Source organism: Candoia aspera, chromosome 6, assembly GCF_035149785.1.
Source record: "Candoia aspera isolate rCanAsp1 chromosome 6, rCanAsp1.hap2, whole genome shotgun sequence".
NCBI classification, from domain to species: domain Eukaryota; kingdom Metazoa; phylum Chordata; class Lepidosauria; order Squamata; family Boidae; genus Candoia; species Candoia aspera.
In genome coordinates this window covers 32,894,284-32,911,388 of record NC_086158.1, presented here as the reverse complement: position 1 = coordinate 32,911,388, position 17,105 = coordinate 32,894,284, and positions in this window count along the sequence as shown.

Sequence of the window (17,105 nt, the reverse complement as noted above, 5' to 3'; positions counted from 1 at the left end):
TAGCCTTGACAAGTCACATTGCCCAGGGTGCACCATGAGGAGGCTAGTCTACATTGCACTGAGTTGGGCTGAGAGAGAGTGACTGGCCCAAGGTCACCCAGCCAGCTTTCATGCCTAAGGCGGGACTAGAACACAAAGACTCCTGGTTTCTAGCCCAGAACCTTAACCACTAGACCAGACTGGCTCTCTACCATAATTATGATTAGATGTGTCATACAGACTAGTAATGGTTTGGCAGCCATTACTCTGCCAAGAAAATAAGGCAGAGAGAAGCAGCAACTACTAAAATAAATTGTTCTTCTAGCAACACTTTCACTATTTCCATTGTAATTTTCACACACAAACAAGTTTGGAGCAGATTTTTTTAAAAAATAAATGGAATAAAGGAAGCATCAGTCTTTCCCCACACCATATATAATAGCTAAAGTGCTTACTAAGCTGTCATTCCTGGAAAAAGGGAGAGAGGGGTGTCAAAATATGGCTGAAGGTGATTGCTGTGTCACCTGAGAAGTATTTGCCAATTGAGTCCTTTAACCATAGTTAATGCTAAGATTTTTTTTTTTTAATGTGTTGGGTACATGTTGAGTTAGGACATTGGCCTGTCACATCCACTATTGGCCATTTCACTGGGAAGGATCTTCTGCTGAGTCCAATCTTACATTCTGAAGAAGCTTTTAACTGAATGTTGGAAGCACTCTCTGCCACAGAGGTAAGGTCACCTTTAAGTAGTCCAGAAGTTCTTGCATCTGTCCCATTTCACTTGCTTCACCATTGGAATTAATGCTGCTGAAGCAAGCACAGTCTTTTCAATTGGGAGTAACTGCATTTGGAAGGGAAAAGCTACAGTATTCTTTAAGATTGAGCTAAAATAATAGTTTGGGGCCAACAGTTGCCAAAAGAACACCTGAGCCTGTTCACTTGAACATCCAGCCTGAAATCCATGTGGAGCTATCCAGGGTGCTAGCTGGAGCTTGAACTCGTTTTGTCTGGACTCAAAAGTTTGGCTGAAACAACCATGTGGCTGCTACCACGACTTATTTATGTATATCTTTATTCAATTTATATAGCCACCCTTTCAATATGTGACTCAGGGTGGCATATACAACTAAAGACAACAGATGAAAACCAAGTGAAAAAAATTGTGCCAGAGTTAATTCAGACAACCAAAAACAATCAAAAGAGGCTCACAAAACCACCTGACCAGTGCCTGTGGGAAAAGCCATATTTTCAAAGCTTTTGGAAGGCAGGCAGGGTCAGGCCCACCCAGATCTCAGGGAGAATGGGCAGTCTACAAGGCAGGTGCCGCAACAAAGGAAGCAGTCTTCTGAGTTCCAACAGGTGAGCCTGTTTAAGTAACAGTACCCAGTGCACACCAATCCTGTCAAACCTTATCAGACAGGCAGAGGTAATAAGAGAGAATAGCAGAAACCAACCCTTGTGCCATGAAGGTCTTTATAGGTGACTATGAGCACCTTGAATTGCACCTGGAAGCCCACTGGCGACCAGTGAAGCTTGTCCCATAACAATGTTACATGGGCAAACCAAGGTGCACCACAACTACAGTACTTGTACCACTGCATAATGGATTAAGCTGTACCTTCCAAGTCGTCTTCAAGGGCAGCCCCATGTAGAGGGTATTGCAGTAACCCAGATGAGAGGTGAGCAAGGCATAAATGACCATGAATAGGGCCTTCCTGTGTAGGAATGGGCACAACCAGTGCATTTTGGATTTGTGCAAAGGCCCTCTGAGCCACAGCTGTCACCTGTTCTTCAAGCAGGAGCCATGAGTTTAAAATGAGCCCCAAACTGTGCACCAGATTTTGTGCAGTGTAGCCCCATCCAGAATCAAGGATGAAAAATCTTCAGATCCAGGTGGCCCCCAAATCCACAAACACTCAGTCTTTTTAGGATTGAACCTGAACCTGTTCTTCGCCATCCAGAACCACAGTCTCCAGACACTGAGACAGAATCTCAATAGGTTTGCTTGTCCAGCTAGGGGTGAGATACATAACTGAGCATAATCAGTATACTGATGGGTGACCTCACTCAGTGGCCTCAAGTAGATGTTAAACTGGAAAGGAGAGAATTGAACCCTGAGGTATCCCAGAAAGCAAAGTCTAGACCTCTTCTTCAGTATCAAATGGAGCTAGCCCTGGAGCAAACAGAACCACCACTCCCACTCAGGCCCACAACTAGGGTCTGTGTCACCCGGGGCAAACATGGATTCTACACTCATTTTGGCACCCCCCCAGCACTCATTTTGGCACCTCCCAGCGCAGTGCCTGGGGCACATGCCCCACTTGCCCCCCACCATAGTTGAAGCCCTGCTCCCACTCCCACCTCTGAGGCAGTCTAGAAAAATACCACACTTTATGGTATTGAAGGTCACCAAAAGATCAAGGAGGGCCAGAATTTTGTTTTTATTTTAATCTGTAGTTATTTTAATTTTATTGTAAACTGCCCAGAATCACTCAGTGAGATGGGCGGTAACAAAAGATGAAAATAAATGAATGAATGAATGAATGAATGAATGAATGAATGAATGAATGAATAAATAAATAAGCAAGCAAGCAAGCAAGCAAGCAAGCAAGCAAGCAAGCTAGCTTACCTTGAGATAAGTGGTCCAGAGTTTGCGCCACAGATGACATGGCAGAATGGTTTGTTGGGCCTTCTCTTCCCTGGCTATATTTCAGCTAACTCTGTGATAGGTAGCTGGGCAAGTTTATTACTTAAAAGATACACACACACACGTAGGTACATTATACAAGAAGTCCCAGTTATCAATACCTTCATGTTATTTAGACTGAACTTCAATTAGTTTAAATATATTTAGCACCTAATTATTGTCAGATATTGAGAAAGCATCCATTCAGCATAATGGGTCTATATGATCTTATTAAATAGGTTCATTAACACAATGAAAAGGAAAGGAGGAAGGAATAATCATTTGGGGTACAGAGGTATGATCACGTACTCATAGTTAATTTATTGTTGCCATTAAACACTTGTTCATATTTGATAAACTGAGACGAATGATTAAAAAAACAGCAAGCATGAAAAAAACAGCAAGCATATAACAGTATTAAACATCCCAAACTGTTTAACAGTCTGCACAATCCTTTGCAGTTTAAATTTATAATTATTTATGAAAAATCTGAAGAATACAAAATGCTTAGATATAAATTTACAACATAGCACTTAAAAAGGAGAAACCATCCTAAGCACAATATAAATATACAAACAATGCTTTTATATTTCATTTATTATAGAGGTGAACGTTGAAGGCCCTGATCTGGTTCTACCAGCATACAAACAAGAGGTCAATGCACTTGTGAATATGCAAGGATATTCAAGGCAATATACTGAGATAGAGCATAATCTCTCACACGTCTCCATTAAGCTGAAAGTTGGATTTAAGCCTGTGACTGTCAAGCGAGTAAGTTTATAGAAAATAGGAAGTGATACATACTTCCTTGGAGTATAACACCTTCCATCAATAGCCAGCAGGTTATTAGCCTTTACCAGAACAATATCCTTTAATTGATTCAATATCAGTAAATATTCTGATGCAGAAAGCAAGAGTCTGCATTAAATGATTATTTAAACATCCATTCACTATCACAGGAGAAGGAAAGGAAAACATGCATTATTTTACTATTCTATTAATACTGCTGAAGTTTGATTTCTTCATGTAGTAGCAATAAAAGCAAGATGTTTCTATATGTCTCAAAATACTGAAGGTGTATATATATATATATATATTTATATACATTTCTTCAATCCTTGAACTTCTACATTTTTAAAAAATTGGCTCCATCTTCTCACCCAGCCAGTAGGAAGCTTAATTAAATAAACAAGTAAAGGAAACGTAGCTTCTATTAATGTATCACCACATCCATTTTAGGCCTGCTCTATGCAATACCAACTGCCTGCCCTCAGATCACATGGTATGCAGTGCCATTCCTTCCAATTCTTACTGAGGCATGGCAAGTGAAAAAACTAAACTCATACCATAACTTTCCTTGGGTTTGTTGATAGAGCTCCTTCTCTGTCTCCCAACTTCATCATATATGACTTATGTCTCTGTGAGAAAGGTGTGTTCATGCAACACTATGCCAGTTACATGAATCATGGTTTACTGATAAACCCAATTGCCTGGGTTGACACAATACCCTAAACCATCAACTAACTACATTGGTTGAGTTTGCACAACTCTCTGAGCTAGCTACATTTTAGTCTTTTGTAAACCCAGTAGGAGGTTTTGCAATGGTACATCAGCTCTGTGTCTCAGGTGGTATAGCCCAAAAATAGTTTTACCAAATGTATCTGAAGCAATATGTAGAATGGCTTTAAATCACATGCATACACAAGATCAATTTACACAGATGTGGTTATCACTCTGATTAGATTAGAACATGACTGAGCATCAACTAATTATTTTCAAATATGTGAGCTGATGCTAGTATTATATTTGAGGTAAAATATTTAAAAATATGTTTATGGACTGGAATAATTAATTCATATATGGATGGCTGCATGGTGTTGCAGTCATTAGTACAAATATAGGAATGAAGCCTATGTGGCTTTTATTGGCAAGGAACAGGGTGAATTAGCCCTTTCATAGTAGAATCAAGGATGCAAACAGGCTTTCACTCCATATCAGCACAAACATAATACTTTCCAATAAGGAGTCATGCATTCATCCGATATCACCCAACATTTAAATAATCATTAAAATAATGAATCTATACTTGAATGTCTAAAGCAAACAGAAAATAAATTTGGTGCAAACTCATTGATTTTAACACTTTCTCATATTAAAAACAGGCATTTTACATTTTTGTAATAATTTCTCATGTGTTTCTTTTCATCAAATGTTCCATTCATATCTTGATAAAGCTATTAATAAACTTTCTCAGTAAGTTTAATAGAACTGGATAGCACCCAACACAGTGGTTTGGCTCTTATATAGCTTGCTGAATTAGACCCAGATCTTTGGGTTTACATATCACTCTAAACCATAACATGGTTTGCTTATTTGTTGCTTAGTATACTGTGTGAACTGACCGTTATGGTTAAGCACAAGATAGCTTAACAAAGCATGTGAAACCAGTCAGAATTCATCTTAGCATTTATATTAGTCCCAACATACATCAACAATACAGTAGATATATAAATCAATTTTTATCTCTAAAGATGGAAACTGATTCCAGTTTCATTTATCTTTTCTGTGATTCATACACTGCACTAATAAAAAATCAATAAAGGATTTCTTATTAGTGATTTTGAATCTAGAATAACTGGATTCATACAACATACTAAGACAAACCAAAAGCTATATTATAGCGTAACCACAAATTAGCCCTAATAAGAATTTTAAAAACAAGTATTTTTTTAAAGAAAAAATATTTTAAAAAACAGCACACCCCTTGCTCAAACTCAAAATATATTCTTCCTGAAGGATTTTAAATTCCAGCTCCAGATTTGCAAAAACATCAGAGAGCTGGGACAGATTGTTTAGGCCACTGAACTCAATTCTCTGTCTAGTGCAGAAATCTAAATTAAAGCATCACTGATAGGCATCTATCCTCCATAGCAGCACATCCAGTAAAAGGAAATCCATCTCCTTCTTTGGTAATTGGTTCTACCATCAAACTACTTTTAATTTAGGAAGTTTCTTTCTAATATTCAAATATTTCCTAGCATTTAGCATGTTGCTGTTTGGCCCACCCAAACAGAGAATTTCTTTTGTTATTCCTCTGATCTATAAAAAGGATAAACTCTTCTGAATTGGTACAGCCATTAATATAATTGACTTTGGGCTATAGTTTGTTTTTTTTTAGTCTAAAATAAAACATCACTCACATGGAGTCAGTCTCCTGTGAGTAATCCCTTGCATTTTGCAATGACATGGAACTTCATTCACTTTCTATTACCCAGGGATCAGTAAAAGGCAGACCTCTGGACAGTTTGCTTAAATTTTCAGGTATCTGTAATCACAAATAAGTCTAACCACAACTAAGGCTCTCTCCTCACACCACTGAAATAAAGTGTTGCAGAAAACTGAACATGTATTTCTGTGGGAAAGAATTGCAAGGTTAATTCAGATTAGTCCTTTCACAATCCTAATGTTCACAGGCACCTGGTTCATAAGAGATTATTTGTCCCTCTGAACTTCTCTTTGGAGTCTAGATCCAGCTAGTGGACCTAGAGATTCTAATTAAAAAATAAAGTAAATCTAAAAACCCTGGTCTGCTTTTTCCTGCTCAAAGTAGACAAATAAGGGAATGTAATATCAGAAGAAGGTATTAAAGAGCTGCCTATTTAAATGGACTATCCCACATTCTTGCCATATCTGTAAAACACTAACAATTCATAAGATTGTTATGACCAACTTTACAGAGTTCTATAAAAGAAACACCCCATCAGACCATTATAACTTTTGGCTGATTGGGGAAGTAGTGCACAATTTCTGAGCTACCAGGGATTTCTGCCTCAGAGGTTGTATCCACTATTCTCTGATGTGTGGGAAGATTGTTCTTAAAAGCAGGGAGAAAAGGCACTCAGTATAAATTTAAGAGGCACACTCTGCTTTATATTGTATATTCCCAGGCAGAACTTTGGCACAAGTAGATGTCAGAGCTAAATCCATATTCAAAACCAACCCAACAGGAGAGGTCACTTACCTAAAAGCTTTACAACCTGTCTATTCTTTCTACAAGAGCCAAGGTTGCAGGCTTTAATTCTTTCTGCAACCATCCCTTATGTTTCAACAGCTGCATTACAAATGGAAATACTTCATTTCTGTAGACTTTGGACCAGTACTGGCTAGTCAATGACATAATTTCAAGAGTCTTTCGTAGCATTTCACAACCCTAATGCCCTATTTTACTTTTTTTTTTTTTTTAAATAAAGATGCCAAAAATTTGAACCTTGTAGCCTGCACTGGATAGCAGATGTTCTAGAACAGCTGCAACTGATGATCCCCGCCCTACCATGCAAACTGTAAAGGCACAGGGGGAAATGCAGCATTTTTTCCAAGGGGAGACTTTTTTTCCTAGAGCATCAACTACCTTTCTTACAACACACTCATCGAGGGTTGCCCCTTCATTAGGCAAAGTAAGATAGCCACTTCTGTGAGATGTTAGGAGAACGAAGTTGTGAGCGATGTCCTGAATCCCTTAAGCTACATGGCTGTCCCAAAGTGGGGTAGAGAACACTTTTGAGGGGGCTTAAGAAGGGGTAAGCTATCAGTCAAGTTCGCTTCTGAACGTGGAATGGGGAAAAGATGCCATATTATGCAGCAAAATGTTTTGTGCATCCCTGCCCTGACCCCACCTCCGAGCAGAATGTCGGATTGCCCGGAGTGGCTTTTTTTTCAGGTCCCCGTCTTCAGCAGCAGCAGCAGCAGCCTGGCATTCAAGAAGAGAAGGACTTCTTCCCCTTCCTCTTCTTTTCTTGGCATAAACGAGCAGGTGGGAGTCACCTGCAGTTTTGGCTCATGCCACGCAGTCTCTCACGCACTCTGGAAAAAGAAACGGGAAAACTGGGGAGCGCCTTCCCAGGACAGCGCCGGCCTAGCAGCGGCTCCTCCCGTCAACTGCAGAGCGGCTTCCGGGAGAGCTGCGACAAGAGGGCCCTTCCCTCGGGCCGCTTCCTCCCGCTCGAGTGAAAAAGATTGTTCTCGGCTCGCTCCGGATTCTGAAGTTGTACATAAAAGGCATGGTGGAGGCGAAGAGGAGGAGAAGGGCAACCCCGAGGAAGATAGACCCGTTCAGCCACTCCATCCAAGCGAAGCCCAGCAAGGCCATGGCGAGCACGGCGAACACGAAGCACAGGCAGCTCGCCTTCTTCCTACAGTTCGCCCCCCAGCTGCCGTTGCCGCCGCCGCCACTCAGCTCTTCGGCGCACGTCTCGACTTCTACGCTCCGGACGGAGACAGTGGCTGAAGGCGTTCCTGCGCCGGTGCTCTGCTCGGACGAGGACCGCTGGCGGGAGGGCCTGGGCACTTGCAAGAGCAAGCGCTGCGGGCGCAACTCGGGGAGCAGCGGCGCCCAGCCGCGCAGCTGCAGCAGGATCGCTTCGACCAGCTTGGTGTTGACCGGCAGGCTGTGCACTTGGCCTTCGGGCAGGGTGGTACAGTGTCGGCACACCGGGCACGTGATGCAGGTGCCCAAGGAGCGACCGCAGTCGGCTAGTTCGGGAGCGCCGTAGCCGCTGCTAATGTTGCTGCCGCCCTCGCCCTGGCAGTGGGGCGACTGGTCGCCGCGCTGGTGCAGCTCGCTGAGGCACTCCCGGCAGAAGGTGTGCAAGCATTCGAGCAGTTTGGGTGCGTGGCGCTCCAGGTCGAAGAGGTTGTAACAGATCCTGCACTCGTACTCCTCGGGGGTGAGAGGGGCCTCCGACTTGGTTGGGGGAGGAGGGCCTTCCCCCCTCGCCGGCTGTCCCCCGACTCCTTCCTTTTCGCCATCCTGAACCAGCTGGGTCTCTCCCTTTAGACCGTTAGTCTGGTCGCCGCTTTGCTGCTCCTTGGCCATAATACCATCGCTTTATCTGAACGGATATTTTCTTCACACCTCTAGCTCTTACTCTGCGGGATGGGGAGGGGAAGCGGCGGGCAACGGAGCTTAGTCCTTTGGTTGGTTGGTTGGCTCTCCTCAGATCCTTTCTGGGCCAGCTCGCTCGCTGCTTGGCAGGAGCAGCCGGCCGCAGTAGAGCGTGTTTCGCTTCTCCCGCTGCTGCTGGAGACGGCGCAGCCCCTCTGGATCTCCGCGATTCGATGGTGGCTCCCTTTTCTCTCGGCGGTGGCGCCACCTGAATGCTGTTTTCTAGCCAGGAACAGCCCTCTGACGTGCGGATTCCCAGTGGTGAGCAGCCAGACAGCGACCGACCGCGGGCAGCACCAGCACCACTCCCTTAGAATGCCAGAGCATCCTTATGATCTCATTTCCTTGGAGAAGAAAGCCGGAAGCTGGTAAAAACAAGGAAGGCAACAGTTGGAATAAACACCAGCATCAAAGTGCACTCTCATGCTTTTTTTTTTAAAGGAATGGCTGCAATTTATGATAGAAATGCTCTGGGTGCTGCTAAAAAGCCAAGAATATAAAAGCATGAGACAGACTTTGCAATATAGTGTGGAAAATCTGATACCATTAATATCAGTGCAACAAGTGCTCCCTGTTTTCCACTGGGCCTCTGCTTCTGCTGTATTTTACAGCTGCCTCATCTCAGTTAAAAACATTTTTCAGGAAAGTTTGCAAAACACTTATGAGCCCAACAAAAGCATCTTAACCATTGCAACCAATACTTAAATCCCAGCCAGCATGACCATTGGCCAGGCTTTGTGGCTGAGAGTTCTGGAGGCTGGCACTCAAATGCATCTGGAAGGCCCAAGTTAAGTGAGTCAGCTGCATAAATATTTTATTTTTGAGCTTTAAATGTCCTAAATACCATGGTATCCTTCTGGATTGGCTCCATGGATTGGGGGTAAGCAGCACTCTGTTGTGCTGGTTCTCCTTTCTCCACAGTCAATACCAGTCAGTGGTGATGGAGGGGAGAGATCCCCCCCTTGGCCCCTCATATGCAGGGTGCCCCAGGGTTCAGTACTCTCTTCACTCCTATTCAACATCTACATGAAGCCGCTGGGTGAGCTCATCCGTCACCATGAGGTGAGGTATCATGGATACACTGATGATATTCAATTATATGTCTCTGCCCCGGAGAATTGAACAATGCTGTGGATGTCTTGTCCCGGTGCCTGGAGGCAGTGGGAGTCTGGATGGGGAACAACAGGCTTCAGCTGAAGCCTGGCAAAACTGAGTGGCTCTGGGTTTTTGGACTTGCCAGCCCTGGGACAGTATCATCTTTAGTACTGGATGGGGTTGCATTGCCCCAGACAGACCCAGTGCACAATTTGGGGGTCCTTCTAGGCTCATGATTCCTGCTTAAAGAGCAGGTGGCAGTCATGGCTAGGAGGGCCTTTGCAAAGGTTTCTGTTGTGCGCATTCCTGGATTGGGAGGCTCTGTTCACAGTTACTCATGCTCGGGTCACCTCCCAGATGGACTACTGTAATGCACTCTACATGGGGCTGCCCTTGAAGAGTATCCGGAAGCTTTACTGATGCAGCATGTGATGGCACAGGCAGTTATGTGTGCCCCTAGAATGACACACGTTAGACCTCCACTCCACGAGCTGCATTGGCTGCCAGTTTGCTTCCGGTCCAATTCAAGATGTTGTTTTTGACTGTTAAAGCCCTACATGGCATGGGGCTGGGTTATCTGAGGGACTGCCTCTTTCTGATTATGTATGCCCATCCCATCATATCTGGCAGAAGAGGTAATGTTGCAGGTCCCATCTGGCAGGACCCAGGAGATGGGCCTTTCTGCCATGGCACCTGCCCTGTAGAAGATCATCCCCCCTGAGATGAAATTCATCCCTTCTCTGCCATCCTTCCAGAAATCCCTCAAAACTTGCTGTGTCAACAGGCCTGGGGGTCTGAAGTGACCAGTGATCAGTTGCGGTGCCTCTTATTATCTTTTTTTAAAAATTATTTTTATTGAAAGTTTTTAAAACAATTAAAAATTAATACAAACTAAAATAAACTAAGAATAAAAGGAAGAAAAAGGAAGAAATAAAAACTGAAGTGGAAAACAGAAAAAAATGTGGAAGAAAAATAGAAAAAGAAAAAGGATATAAAGACGTGGCTTCTGGTCTTCTTTACAGCAGTTATAAGTACAATTGTAGATTTACCTATTTTTCTAAAGTTACATCATGACTCTCTTCTTTCTATAATCTATCCTGTCTAATCATCAAAACCATATATCGTAAGTTCATTTTCTTCCATTTTATGCAAAAAGTCCATAAAGGGTTTCGAGTCAGCAATAAAATTGTCTTTTCTCTAATTGAACAGGTCAATTTGGCCATCTCAGCAAGTTCTGTCATCTTCACCAACCTTTCCTGTGCTGTAGTTATTGCCAAATCTTTCTATCTTTGTGCGTACAGTAATCACACTGTGGTTATCATATACAAAAATAAAGTTCCATGACTGTTTTCCAACTGTTTATCCATCAGTCCCAATAGGGAAAGTTCTGGTTTCAGTTGTATATTAATCTTTAAAATCCTCTGAATCAGTGTATGAATTTGAACCCAAAAACTTCTAGCTTTTTTGCACAGCCACCAAGTATGGTAAAATGACCTTTCTTCTTGTTCACATTTCCAACATAGATTTGAAGTACCTTTATACATTCTAAATATTTTTTCTGGTGTCATATACCAATAGTACATCATTTTGTAAAAGTTCTCTTTAAGATTATAACAGTGTAAATTTCAATCCTTTCAACCACATATTTTCCCATTGTTCCATATATATTATAGCCAAAAATTTTAGCCCACTTTATTATACATTCTTTCACTTGTTCTTCTGTTTCAAATTTCAATAAAAGTTTATACATTTTAGCAATCACATGTTCATCATTTGTACACAATGATGTTCTATTTCACAGTCTTTTGTCTACTTTGAATCTTTCTGATAACTGTAAATAGGAAAACCATTGACAATTATGTCCCTCTGCCACCAGTTGTTCTCTTGATTTTATTTTGTATTCCTCTTGACAAAATTCTAGTATCTCATGGTATGTTAACCCTTTGGGTTTGCCTATTATTTCTCATTATAAAATGCTGCTTGCGCTCAGAGCCACAAACATGTTTTCAGGCACAACCTGGATTTGTATCTATTTCATATTCTCAATATGGCACATCTAACATAGTGATTTTTAAAATCTACATTAACCTGAACTTTATCATACCACAAATATCCATGCCACCCAAATCTCAGGTCATGTTCGTCGAATTCTAAATGTCTTCTATTTCTCAGCAACACCCACTCTTTCATCCAAACCAAATAGCAAGCTGCAAAATACAATTTCAAATCAGGTAAACCCAATCCTTCTCTTTCCTTTGCATCTTGTAACACCTTATATTTAACTTCTGGTTTTTTTTCCCTTGCCATACAAACTTGGATATATCCTTTTGCCACTGTTCAAATGGTGCATCAGTTGTCAAAATTGGTATTGTCTGAAACAAAAACATCATTCTTGGCAAAACATTCATTTTTATCACAAAAATTCTCCCCAACAATGACAGTTATAATTTCTCCCATCTTAACATCTTTTTTAACTTTATTCCATGTCTTAACAATGGAATAGAATTCATGTTTGTCATGGTGATACCCAGATATTTTACCCATTGTGATACTCAGATAAGTAAACAACTTACAGTCATTATTCAATAATGATATCGGCTGATAGTTTCTTGTTAAAGTCAAATCTTGACCCTCCTTAGGTATTAAGGCTATATAAGCCCTTTTCCAGCTCTCTGGCATCTTTCCCCTCTGTAAAATAGAATTCACCATATTTTGTAAAGGTTGTAAAAGTTCATCATCAAAGCATTTATAGTAAGAAGCTGGTAACCCATCTGGTCCAGGTACCTTTCCTGTTTTAGTCTTTTTTAGAGCTTTGCAAGCTTCCCTTATCGTCATGGGTCCATTCATAATATGTTTGTTTCTGTGTAATCTTCAGTAAATTTTGTTTCTTTAAATATTCATCTATATTCTCTAGGGAAATTTCTTGTCACTGCTGTTATTATCCAATGCTCTTGCCTACCCTTTTTAATAATAACATCTATGTTTTTAATGGTAGTGTGTTTTAATACTGTTATTTTATGGTTTTTATTGTACACTGCCCAGAGTCATGTTCTGTGAGATGGGCAGCCATATAAATATGATAGATTGACAGACAGACAGACAGACAGACAGACAGACACTGTTGTCTTTCTGCTCTTCTCTCTGTTCATCATCTGGAGAAAAGAAATAGATACTTTTAAGTGACACACCCTCTCCTCCCCCAAGCTTTTCTTTTTTTATAACAGGATAGTTGTAGAAGGGAAGGAACTGAAACTGGAGTTTCATGGAACTCCTCTGAGGTTCCTTGGACATGTATATGCAAAGTTTGGAAGCAGGTAGAAAGTAACCATAGCTATTGCCGCAGTCTCAGTATACAAGATTAACAACCAAGTAGCACTGCAAGTCTGAATTTCTAGGGGGGCTGTATACTCATTTATGAAAACCCTAATATCCTCCAAGTTCACCTACGCCTGACTTTAGTTCACTGCATCCATTGCTAGGGGTATATCCCACCTTTTCACCAGGATCTTAAAAGTGGCATACCCAGCACTCCCTTTTCTAATTTGCCTCAAAACATGGGTTGGTTAGGATAAGAATTAGTGATTGGCCCAAAGTCACCTAGCCACTTTTTGTGGCTAAGGATGGACTTGCACCATGGTCATAAGTCCAACACTTAAACTACTGCACAGTGGTCCTTGACTAAGGCCATTACCAAAACCTGGAGTGGGGGAAAAATGGTGGGTTTACAGGACTACTGATTGCACTGGACACAACTCCATAAGATCTCACCCAATGACTTCCTTTGCCTACTATTTCAAGAAACACGCAGCCAAAAAGAAATTGATATAAATGGTTATGAAGTGTCCTCTATGCATACCCACTAAATCAACAAATTAGGTAAGCCTAAGGCAGGGCTGACATGCTGGGTTAGGTTGGCTTTGAATATAGGAACAATTCATTTTAACAGTTAATAGCAATTTTAACTCAAGGTGTGAATCTGATGTATCATGTTCCTCTGCAGTCTAGATAGTGGTATAAATCTACCCATAACATCTAGTTTGGATGCTTGGCCTTAGCATTTTGAATTGTAGTTGCCTTCAGAAACTTCTAGAGCAAGGTTTCTCAACCAGAGTTCTGTGGAACCCTAGGGTTCCACGAGAGGTCACTAGGGGTTCCCTGGGAGATCACGATTTATTTTAAAAAATTATTTCGAATTCGGGCAACTTCACATTAAAGAGGTATGTTTCATTCTTTATTTTTAGTTTAAGAACACTGCTAACGCATATATACAGGCCTACACATGAAACGAATATAATTGTTTTGTAACTTCTGGCCTGTTTTGGAGCCCGAATGTGCAGGGGTTCCCTGAGGTCTGAAAAATATTTCAAGGGTTCCTCCAGGGTCAAAAGGTTGAGGAAGGCTGTTCTAAAGAATATACCTATGCCTCTGCCAATGGAAGCAGTGTTGTGGACTATGTAATAGCATCAGAAAATTTATTTTCTCAAATACATTATTTCACTATTGGGAATCAATTGGCCAAAGATTACCTGTTGTTGTCTGAATGTGTGCAAAATAAAAAAAGAAAAGACCTTGCTGGCCTTACATACAGCCCTGAAGACCTAGTTTGGTTCCTGGGCCTGGGGCCCCGAGGGTGTGCAGAGACCCACTTCTTGGTTATGCTAGTGATTTGGGTTGATGTTGCTTGGCTGCTGTGTATTTTAACTTTTGTAATATTTATAATTGTTTTAATATTATTTTAACTGTTCACTGCCCAGAGTCACTTGTTGAGATGGGTGCCATATAAATTGGATAAATAAATAAAGAAGAATTAGCTTTGACAAATTCACTATGGTCGATCGTAAGGTCTAAACATGTAGAAAGTAATACAGTGCTTTCTTTTTAAATTCCTCTGAAGTTGATCATATCAGCAATTGAGGCACCTGAAGTGCGTTTGCTTTTTTTTTAATGGTAACTTGGCTGATTCTGCTAGGGATATTTTGAAAGTTACATTACTTTCAATGGATTATTTCTAAATTCATTTCATTGCCCAAAACAGAGCTGGTAAGTAGTAAAAGTGCTATTAATAAATACATGTAGATCCCCACTGAGGAAGTCATTCCACATGTAAAATGATGCTGTTATTATACATAAATGATTAAAAATAGAAGTCAGTCAATACAGTCTATAAAAAGTGCCATTTTGAATTATTCAGAGTTCCAAGTAGCGGTCAGAAAATGGCCACAGCACAGCATCTTTGAAAAGCCCATTTAACTGAAATGTGAACTTTAAAGAATCTCCCAGAAGTCTTGTTAGCATGTCCAACAAGTTAATATCTCTGTAGAACTAATAGTCAATGGTGGTATGAAATGCACATTATATATGTATATATTGCTTTTGACCTACTGAAATCTCAGACCAACCAAGTTTTGTAGAAACCTAAAAAGCCAAATAACTAAAATAATAATGTAGCAAGTATGAATGGGAGTGGCATCAGTTTGACTCTGGAAAACTATTTTCCATCTTGACAAGAACACAAATTACTTCTATTGCTGTTATTCTCAAAGCACAATTACCTATATATTAGTTCAGTTCACCCATTATGCTGAGCTTAAGAGTTCAGCCACACATGCTGAGCGGTAAGAGTAGTTTGATTTATTTGGCTTCCCAAGCTGTGTGAATCCATGCATTATGATTTATAAAGCATGGTTTACCATGTTTGCAATCAACTTGTGGTTTATTGAATAAACTATTGATAATTAACCCAGTTTAGAGCAATGTGTGAATGAACTAGGCAGGATTTACTGCATCAGCCTTACTCATATATTGGCACTGTCAAGGAACTCTAAAAGATGAATAAGTTGGGCTTCTCTTTGTTAAAGGCATATTTTCTTCAACAAAATTTCAAGAAATTTTAGATCAGCAAAATAATGTTAGGATTTTCTGCTAAAATGATTTAGTCCAAATAGGGCTAATACAAATTCTCCCAAGGATCTAGTTAAAGCATACTCTTGCAACTGGCCACTCGCATAGGGTTGCCATTTTGTATGGCATATTCAACATTAGTGAGCATTTTCAAAAAACCAACAGGATTCCCCAAACTGGGATCCATAAATGATGTTTTAGTTGTGGACTGGGATGTCAGGAAAGATATAGTTGGTGGGTTTAAAAAAAATTCCTTGTAATTTAAGTGAATAATAACATCTATGACACTCTTCCGGAATTTCTTTATAAACTGATCTGACAGTTCTTTGAGAATAAGGGCAATGTATAATTTCTGAAAGATGATATAGTCTTAATTCAGCTTTGGATTTAACAATTCACCTGGTAACTTTTTATTCCATGCAGGTGAATAAATGCACTTGCAAAAGGGGGAACAATCTCTTCATCCCTGCTCTGTCAATCTACTGTACTTAACTGAAGAGAAATGAAAACCTAGTAACAGCTGTCATTTCTGATTGTTCCATAGAATGGATACTTTACTAGTCTGCTAAGAAGCAAGATTCTGTTCTGGAAAGAAAGATTGATTCTACTGCTAGTATTAAAAGCCTGTTGACTACTTGAAAACAAAATTGCATACTAGCATCACTTATATATTTACAAGGCTGCAATACTTGTTTCACAAAAATAAAGGAAAAGCTACTGTTCAGATGCTTAAAGCTAGACTTTCCGTAAACCCTTAATTCAAAATCCAAAATTTCCAATTAAACCTAGCCATAGAGAAAATACTCAAAATATTTCTTAGCCTTTTTTGGTCCATTTAAAGGAAAATTAAATAGAGCCAGTTTGGTCAAGTAGTTAAGGCATCAGGCTAGAAACCAGGAGACTGTGAATTCTAGTCCCACCTTAGTCATGAAAGCTGGCTGGGTGACCTTGGGCCAGTCACTCTCTCTCAGCCCAACTCAACTCACAGGGATGTTGTTGTGGGGAAAATAGGAGGAGGAAGGAGTATTAGGTATGTTCCCCACCTTGAGTTATTTATAAAAATAATAAAATAAAGGCGGGATAAAAAAAATCTAAAAAAAATTCAAAGGAAAAAGCTGAACAGAGGCCAGAACTTGTGACAATAGAAAGAGTTACCATAAGATGAATTGTCCTGACACTTCACTGTTTGGTGGGGGCAGAAAACAGTGGGAAAGGCTATATAATGAAGGCGGGATAAAAAAAAATTAAAAAAAACCTCAGGAACAAGACAAGGATGGTGTTATGGGTGCAGTGGGTAAAACTGGTACTGCCAAGTCATCCCACTGAGTTGTAAACAATGGAGAAAAGTTCCAAGTGACCCAAGGATGCCACACCCACTTTAGAACCATCTAGAGTGGAATCCCTCATCTCACCCATTCTCTCCTGGCAGAGTCATTGTAATGAGTGCCTATTCTAAAACACTATCAGACTCATGAGCAGGAATTCAAAGATATCTGATTTATT